The 9,926-nt window shown below is 43.7% G+C and overlaps 1 long non-coding RNA gene across 1 annotated transcript; it reads left to right on the forward strand.

The window, feature by feature from the left end:
* Positions 1-352: 352 nt before the first annotated feature.
* On the forward strand, positions 353-1,010 carry LOC135369313 (uncharacterized). The gene is made up of 2 exons (XR_010415069.1): positions 353-412; positions 793-1,010. It is a non-coding gene; the product is annotated as an uncharacterized LOC135369313 (long non-coding RNA).
* Positions 1,011-9,926: the final 8,916 nt, after the last annotated feature.

Below are 9,926 nucleotides of genomic sequence, written 5' to 3' on the forward strand. Positions count from 1 at the left end.
TCATCAATATATGTGCAAGCACTCTAGCGCTTTTTTGCATGCATTGCTAGCATGGTACACGGTGTTCTCTGCGGAAGCAAGTGCCACATTCATTTCTTTGAATTACCTTCGCGCACAAGTTCGGTATTACGTCGTAATGAGACCACGATTGTCACCTTTTTTCGTGTATTGGTATTGTTTTGTGCCTTGGTTTGATTTGTGACAAAGAATCCTACGTAACAGTGGTGTGGCGCGACTTGAATAACGCCTTTGTGTCTGAGCTGTATCGTCAGCTTGTTACGATAGTAATAACTTGTAGCGTGTCGTGCTATTTGTAGCAGTTTTTAAGGCAAAAGTGGTCTCTCAATACAGGTTTCGTCATGAGGGCTACCCAGTGAATAATCTGTGCAGTGTGATACGGCTGGGTGTACAGGTAAGTATCACGTTCCTCATCCACTGGTTTCTACTTTACAGGAAGGAACAACCTCAGTGCACGCACTGTGGTTAGCCTCTCTCACTTTTGCATATTTTCTTACATGTTCACATCAGAAACACACCTTTAGGCTCCTTCACCCAGCAATATAATAATTAGAGATTATAATTCTTTTTAGAATAGTTTTTAATCTTTTTAATTTTTAGAAGATACAGGGATTGTAAACCATGTTTTAAACTGATGTTTTAACATTTGTCCAATGCATTTATTAAACACCATATACTCATTTTTAACTGGTTGCACCCGAACCAATGTTCTGATGTATTATTTCCTTTGTTGTCGATGCACCATAAAAATTGGAATAATAATCATCAATGCAGGTTACTTCACAGCTGCCTCGACATACTCAAGAAATGGATGCAGAACCTGCGTAATGCCCACAAACTTTGACTACCACAGCACCTCCAGAAAGTAAAGGCATATGTGTCACATGGGATTTTTAAAGGCATTCACAGTATATAATACCTTGTATGAACTGTTGTAGATCTAAGCAGCCTCTACGGTACACTCTCAGAAATTAAAACTTGTCAGAGAACTGTGATAATTGTTTCAGTTAATAAGCATGCACATATACGCTATAAGAAGAAAATTTATTGAGAATGCACTTCTCTGGCTACTCATGTTGTTTACATCTACTGTTGATCACATTCATTTATCACATATTATATTCTTATATATTATTATTATATTATCACATATTCGATCACATTAAATTTAAAATTTAGCATATATGAGAAAATATCAGGAGGGAAGTTGCTATTCATTGCTCATTCCAACCTAAAATTGAGAGAGCGTACCTGACCATTGTCATTCCTAAAATATATATTGCCATTGTAGCAAGGTCACAAAACAATAAATGTAGTCTTTTGCGACCTCCCTGCACGTTCATTGTATCCTGCAACGCATAAGTGCAAGAAATAAATCTTGAACTTGAATAAACTTGATGTTGTATAAACTTGACATAAAATGTTGAATAATATAATGAATGATATAAAATATTGAATAAACTTGAACTCATATATTCTGCATAATGTAAAAACCCCAAGACTAGGGAACACGAAGGGACAGACACAGCACGAAGTCTCAAACACAGCTGAAAATTTTACTTCACAAAACAAGAAATATATACAAACAGAAGGGAAGGGAACACTATTTGAGAACAAAATAGGAGGTCATTTCGGGGGAACCAGCAGTTTGTTCAAGGCCGTACCGAGGATTACCGAAGGTTTGCTGACACAGTTTCCACAAGAAGTTATGAAAAGGGTCTCTCTCAAAAGTCTTCTGTGGGGGTCCACTTCGGATGCCTTTACAATTGTTTCATCCCATAGAGGGAAGCAATCTGAGCATTCTTCCAAATGTTTTGCAATTTCAGAGTTTGAAGCTTTATTTTTTGCTTTTAAAGAATGCTCTCTCAAACGATCATTTAAGCAACGTTTTGTCTGGCCAATATAACAGAAACCACAAGCTAAGGGGATCTGGTAAACAACGTTTGAAGAACAGGGGACAAATTTATTCCAGTGATTCTTGCAAAAAACTTCAGGTTTGGCGAAAGGCGTGAGGCGGTCAAGACGGAAGTTGTTCCTGAAAACGATGTTGATTTGAAACTTCTTCGCAACGGCTAACAAGTTGTGAGACACTTTGTGAAAGAAGGGTAAAACCACCCGTTTGGGGACAGAGGGCTTAGTTTCAGGTGAACCAGGAAACAAGGTGTTTAACAAAACATCTAAAGCACCAAGTAACATGTGATGGGGGTAACAAGCATCATTCAAACGGAGAAGCTGACTTTCCACAGAGGGGACTCTCAAACTCTGAAATTGCAAAACATTTGGAAGAATGCTCAGATTGCTTCCCTCTATGGGATGAAACAATTGTAAAGGCATCCGAAGTGGACCCTCACAGAAGACTTTTGAGAGAGACCCTTTTCATAACTTCTTGTGGAAACTGTGTCAGCAAACCTTCAGTAATCCCCGGTCCGGCCTTGAACAAACTGCTCGTTCCCCCGAAATGACCTCCTATTTTGTTCTCAAATAGTGTTCCCTTCCCTTCTGTTTGTATATATTTCTTGTTTTGTGAAGTAAAATTTTCAGCTGTGTTTGAGACTTCGTGCTGTGTCTGTCCCTTCGTGTTCCCTAGTCTTGGGGTTTTTACATTATGCATCATCTTCACCAGCTCGCTTGCTTCCTAGCCATTTTTTCATTGTCGTATATTCTCTTTACTCATCATCAGTGATCTTCATTACCAAAGCATATCGTGTTAGACTTTTTTGTTTGCGTTTCACAGACAGGGTACACGAGAGCCAAAATGACAAAATCACAACTGTTTCAAGCTCCAAATAGTCCTGTTGCAATTTGAAGACCATACGTGGAGCTGCATTTTTTGGAACGTGCTCCACATAACAAGCATGACAAAGTCAGCACTGGATAGCAGGACCCCGTCCCCAAGCAGCTTTTCTCACACTGCAGTTGTATTCAACAAAAGCTAGCATGTGAGTGCTGGAGAAGGACATTGAGTTTGGCACAACCGCGCCTGCAAATAATCAGAACAAAGGAAGAAGCAAACAAACATAGAAGGGCTGTACTTCAAAAAGGGATAAGTCCTGTGTCTCAAGGAGGTGTTACCACTTTCTAAGTAACTTAATTGATTAACATCACTACCTGATTAACTGTCCTAACGAGTGTGATCTAATTGCGTGAAGTAATTATTTGGGCTGCTTCGGTGTGTCCATATTTGCGAGGCAAAGCACCGCTGTCGTTTACTAAAAGACTCTAAGGCGATGCTTGATATAAATCATACTAAACGCATACACGGCTAAAACAATGGCTGTGATTCTACAGAACGATCTCTTTCTGCCATGCGAGTATATCTTTTCCCGGACCTCTCTTTATGGAACAATTTTTGTCCAGAACGCAGTACGGGATATTATATACATGGTTGTTGTTAACCTCAAGTCGTTTCTTATTGAAATATTGGCTGGGAAACGTGCTGTAGTACAATCCCCAGCGCTGCACTGCAGTGACGGTTTAGTTTCGGAATGCAAAACATAACGTAATTAAGATTCGAACGGCAGGACACCTGTGAAACACTGTTAGGATACATCAGTATACTGGCACCTTACAAAATTGTGTGATGACAAACAACGATCAATGCTTGCAGCGCAATAAAGACTCACAATCTCTGTTGCCTCCCATTGTTTTCTATGGGCGCAAACAGCACTTTAGGGCCCACCAACATGGCGGCCCGAAGGCACGCCTCTCCCCCACGAGCCCCTCTCCCATGCGCGATCCAGCCTTTATACATAGAGATCAGTGGCGTGTAGCGATGAAGAAAGCAAAATATGACAGCAGCATCTACGGTATTTTTTACGTCAGCTAAAAAGCGACAATCCTGCATGGAAACATTTGTCCTAAAGCGCCTTCCAAAAACCACGTGGAAGAACGCAACTCTCATATATCCGTTCTAGAGGGAAAAAGTGGAGGACGAAATGTGTCGAATAGTGGGTATACAGTGGCGCCACCGCAGGCGTGTAGCAATGAAGAAAGCAAAATATGACAGCATCATCTACGGTATTTTTTACGTCAGCTAAAAAGCGACAATCCTGCATGGAAACATTTGTCCTAAAGCGCCTTCCAAAAACCACGTGGAAGAACGCAACTCTCATATATCCGTTCTAGAGGGAAAAAGTGGAGGACGAAATGTGTCGAATAGTGGGTATACGGTGGCGCATCCGCAGGCGTGTAGCAATGGAGAAAGCAAAATATGACAGCAGCAGCTACGGTATTTTTTACGTCACCTGAAAAGCGACAGTCCTGCATGTAAACATTTGTCCTACGCGCTTTCCAAAAACCACGTGGAAGAACGCAGCTCTCATATATCCGTTCTAGAGGGAAAAAGTGGAGGACGAAATGTGTCGAATAGTGGGTATATAGTGGCGCCACCGCAGGCGTGTAGCAATGAAGAAAGCAAAATATGACAGCAGCATCTACGGTATTTTTTACGTCAGCTAAAAAGCGACAATCCTGCATGGAAACATTTGTCCTAAAGCGCCTTCCAAAAACCACGTGGAAGAACGCAACTCTCATATATCCGTTCTAGAGGGAAAAAGTGGAGGACGAAATGTGTCGAATAGTGGGTATACAGTGGCGCCACCGCAGGCGTGTAGCAATGAAGAAAGCAAAATATGACAGCATCATCTACGGTATTTTTTACGTCAGCTAAAAAGCGACAATCCTGCATGGAAACATTTGTCCTAAAGCGCCTTCCAAAAACCACGTGGAAGAACGCAACTCTCATATATCCGTTCTAGAGGGAAAAAGTGGAGGACGAAATGTGTCGAATAGTGGGTATACGGTGGCGCATCCGCAGGCGTGTAGCAATGGAGAAAGCAAAATATGACAGCAGCAGCTACGGTATTTTTTACGTCACCTGAAAAGCGACAGTCCTGCATGTAAACATTTGTCCTACGCGCTTTCCAAAAACCACGTGGAAGAACGCAGCTCTCATATATCCGTTCTAGAGGGAAAAAGTGGAGGACGAAATGTGTCGAATAGTGGGTATATAGTGGCGCCACCGCAGGCGTGTAGCAATGAAGAAAGCAAAATATGACAGCAGCAGCTACGGTATTTTTTACGCCACCTGAAGAGCGACAGTCCTGCATGGAAACATTTGTCCTAAGCGCCTTCCAAAAACCACGTGGAAGAACGCAACTCTCTATATCCGTTCTAGAGGGAAAAAGAGGAGGACGAAATGTGTCGAATAGTGGGTATATAGTGGCGCCACCGCAGGCGTGTAGCAATGAAGAAAGCAAAATATGACAGCAGCAGCTACGGTATTTTTTACGCCACCTGAAAAGCGACAGTCCTGCATGGAGACATTTGTCCTAAGCGCCTTCCAAAAACCACGTGGAAGAACGCAACTCTCTATATCCGTTCTAGAGGGAAAAAGAGGAGGACGAAATGTGTCGATAGTGGGTATACAGTGGCGCCACCGCAGGCGTGTAGCAATGAAGGAAGCAAAATATGGCAGCATCATCTACGGTATTTTTACGTCGCCTGAAAAGCGACAGTCCTGCATGGAAACATTTGTCCTAAGCGCCTTCCAAAGACCATGTGGAAGAACGCAACTCTCACATCTCCGTTCTAGAGGGAAAAAGTAGAGGACGAAATGTGTCGAATAATGGGTATATAGTGGCGCCACCGCAGGCGTGTAGCGATGAAGAAAGCAAAATATGACAGCAGCAGCTACGGCATTTTTTACGCCACCTGAAAAGCGACAGTCCTGCATGGAAACATTTGTCCTAAGCGCCTTCCAAAAACCACGTGGAAGAACGCAACTCTCTATATCCGTTCTAGAGGGAAAAAGAGGAGGACGAAATGTGTCGAATAGTGGGTATATAGTGGCGCCACCGCAGGCGTGTAGCAATGAAGAAAGCAAAATATGACAGCAGCATCTACGGTATTTTTTACGTCAGCTAAAAAGCGACAATCCTGCATGGAAACATTTGTCCTAAGCGCCTTCCAAAAACCACGTGGAAGAACGCAGCTCTCATATATCCGTTCTAGAGGGAAAAAGTGGAGGACGAAATGTGTCGAATAGTGGGTATATAGTGGCGCCACCGCAGGCGTGTAGCAATGAAGAAAGCAAAATATGACAGCATCATCTACGGTATTTTTTACGTCAGCTAAAAAGCGACAATCCTGCATGGAAACATTTGTCCTAAGCGCCTTCCAAAAACCACGTGGAAGAACGCAACTCTCTATATCCGTTCTAGAGGGAAAAAGAGGAGGACGAAATGTGTCGAATAGTGGGTATATAGTGGCGCCACCGCAGGAGTGTAGCAATGAAGAAAGCAAAATATGACAGCAGCAGCTACGGTATTTTTTACGCCACCTGAAAAGCGACAGTCCTGCATGGACACATTTGTCCTAAGCGCCTTCCAAAAACCACGTGGAAGAACGCAACTCTCTATATCCGTTCTAGAGGGAAAAAGAGGAGGACGAAATGTGTCGAATAGTGGGTATACAGTGGCGCCACCGCAGGCGTGTAGCAATGAAGAAAGCAAAATATGGCAGCATCATCTACGGTATTTTTACGTCGCCTGAAAAGCGACAGTCCTGCATGGAAACATTTGTCCTAAGCGCCTTCCAAAGACCATGTGGAAGAACGCAACTCTCACATCTCCGTTCTAGAGGGAAAAAGTAGAGGACGAAATGTGTCGAATAGTGGGTATATAGTGGCGCCACCGCAGGCGTGTAGCGATGAAGAAAGCAAAATATGACAGCAGCATCTACGGTATTTTTTACGTCAGCTAAAAAGCGACAATCCTGCATGGAAACATTTGTCCTAAAGCGCCTTCCAAAAACCACGTGGAAGAACGCAACTCTCATATATCCGTTCTAGAGGGAAAAAGTGGAGGACGAAATGTGTCGAATAGTGGGTATACAGTGGCGCCACCGCAGGCGTGTAGCAATGAAGAAAGCAAAATATGACAGCATCATCTACGGTATTTTTTACGTCAGCTAAAAAGCGACAATCCTGCATGGAAACATTTGTCCTAAAGCGCCTTCCAAAAACCACGTGGAAGAACGCAACTCTCATATATCCGTTCTAGAGGGAAAAAGTGGAGGACGAAATGTGTCGAATAGTGGGTATACGGTGGCGCATCCGCAGGCGTGTAGCAATGGAGAAAGCAAAATATGACAGCAGCAGCTACGGTATTTTTTACGTCACCTGAAAAGCGACAGTCCTGCATGTAAACATTTGTCCTACGCGCTTTCCAAAAACCACGTGGAAGAACGCAGCTCTCATATATCCGTTCTAGAGGGAAAAAGTGGAGGACGAAATGTGTCGAATAGTGGGTATATAGTGGCGCCACCGCAGGCGTGTAGCAATGAAGAAAGCAAAATATGACAGCAGCAGCTACGGTATTTTTTACGCCACCTGAAGAGCGACAGTCCTGCATGGAAACATTTGTCCTAAGCGCCTTCCAAAAACCACGTGGAAGAACGCAACTCTCTATATCCGTTCTAGAGGGAAAAAGAGGAGGACGAAATGTGTCGAATAGTGGGTATATAGTGGCGCCACCGCAGGCGTGTAGCAATGAAGAAAGCAAAATATGACAGCAGCAGCTACGGTATTTTTTACGCCACCTGAAAAGCGACAGTCCTGCATGGAGACATTTGTCCTAAGCGCCTTCCAAAAACCACGTGGAAGAACGCAACTCTCTATATCCGTTCTAGAGGGAAAAAGAGGAGGACGAAATGTGTCGATAGTGGGTATACAGTGGCGCCACCGCAGGCGTGTAGCAATGAAGAAAGCAAAATATGGCAGCATCATCTACGGTATTTTTACGTCGCCTGAAAAGCGACAGTCCTGCATGGAAACATTTGTCCTAAGCGCCTTCCAAAGACCATGTGGAAGAACGCAACTCTCACATCTCCGTTCTAGAGGGAAAAAGTAGAGGACGAAATGTGTCGAATAATGGGTATAGAGTGGCGCCACCGCAGGCGTGTAGCGATGAAGAAAGCAAAATATGACAGCAGCATCTACGGTATTTTTTACGTCAGCTAAAAAGCGACAATCCTGCATGGAAACATTTGTCCTAAAGCGCCTTCCAAAAACCACGTGGAAGAACGCAACTCTCATATATCCGTTCTAGAGGGAAAAAGTGGAGGACGAAATGTGTCGAATAGTGAGTATATAGTGGCGCCGCCGTAGGCGTATAGCAATGAAGAAAGCAAAATATGACAGCAGCAGCTACGGCATTTTTTACGCCACCTGAAAAGCGACAGTCCTGCATGGAAACATTTGTCCTAAGCGCCTTCCAAAAACCACGTGGAAGAACGCAACTCTCTATATCCGTTCTAGAGGGAAAAAGAGGAGGACGAAATGTGTCGAATAGTGGGTATATAGTGGCGCCACCGCAGGCGTGTAGCAATGAAGAAAGCAAAATATGACAGCAGCATCTACGGTATTTTTTACGTCAGCTAAAAAGGGACAATCCTGCATGGAAACATTTGTCCTAAAGCGCCTTCCAAAAACCACGTGGAAGAACGCAACTCTCATATATCCGTTCTAGAGGGAAAAAGTGGAGGACGAAATGTGTCGAATAGTGAGTATATAGTGGCGCCACCGTAGGCGTATAGCAATGAAGAAAGCAAAATATGACAGCAGCAGCTACGGCATTTTTTACGCCACCTGAAAAGCGACAGTCCTGCATGGAAACATTTGTCCTAAGCGCCTTCCAAAAACCACGTGGAAGAACGCAACTCTCTATATCCGTTCTAGAGGGAAAAAGAGGAGGACGAAATGTGTCGAATAGTGGGTATATAGTGGCGCCACCGCAGGCGTGTAGCAATGAAGAAAGCAAAATATGACAGCAGCATCTACGGTATTTTTTACGTCAGCTAAAAAGCGACAATCCTGCATGGAAACATTTGTCCTAAAGCGCCTTCCAAAAACCACGTGGAAGAACGCAACTCTCATATATCCGTTCTAGAGGAAAAAAGTGGAGGACTAAATGTGTCGAATAGTGGGTGTATAGTGGCGCCACCGCAGGCGTGTAGCAATGAAGAACGCAAAATATGACAGCAGCATCTACGGTATTTTTTACGTCAGCTAAAAAGCGACAATCCTGCATGGAAACATTTGTCCTAAAGCGCCTTCCAAAAACCACGTGGAAGAACGCAACTCTCATATATCCGTTCTAGAGGGAAAAAGTGGAGGACGAAATGTGTCGAATAGTGGGTATATAGTGGCGCCACCGCAGGCGTGTAGCAATGAAGAAAGTAAAATGTGACAGCAGCAGCTACGGTATTTTTTACGTCACATGAAAAGCGACAGTCCTGCATGAAAACATTTGTCCTAAGCGCCTTCCAAAAACCACGTGGAAAAACGCACCTCTCATATATCCGTTCTAGAGGGAAAAGTGGAGGACGAAATGTGTCGAATAGTGGGTATATAGTGGCGCCACCGCAGGCGTGTAGCAATGAAGAACGCAAAATATGACAGCAGCATCTACGGTATTTTTTACGTCAGCTAAAAAGCGACAATCCTGCATGGAAACATTTGTCCTAAAGCGCCTTCCAAAAACCACGTGGAAGAACGCAACTCTCATATATCCGTTCTAGAGGGAAAAAGTGGAGGACGAAATGTGTCGAATAGTGGGTATATAGTGGCGCCACCGCAGGCGTGTAGCAATGAAGAAAGCAAAATATGACAGCAGCAGCTACGGTATTTTTTACGTCACCTGAAAAGCGACAGTCCTGCATGGAAACATTTGTCCTAAGCGCCTTCCAAAAACCACGTGGAAGAACGCAACTCTCATATATCCGTTCTAGAGGGAAAAAGTGGAGGACGAAATGTGTCGAATAGTGGGTATATAGTGGCGCCACCGCAGGCGTGTAGCGATGAAGAAAGCAAACTATGACAGCAGCATCTACGGTATTTTTTACGTCAG

Source organism: Ornithodoros turicata, chromosome 9, assembly GCF_037126465.1.
Source record: "Ornithodoros turicata isolate Travis chromosome 9, ASM3712646v1, whole genome shotgun sequence".
NCBI classification, from domain to species: domain Eukaryota; kingdom Metazoa; phylum Arthropoda; class Arachnida; order Ixodida; family Argasidae; genus Ornithodoros; species Ornithodoros turicata.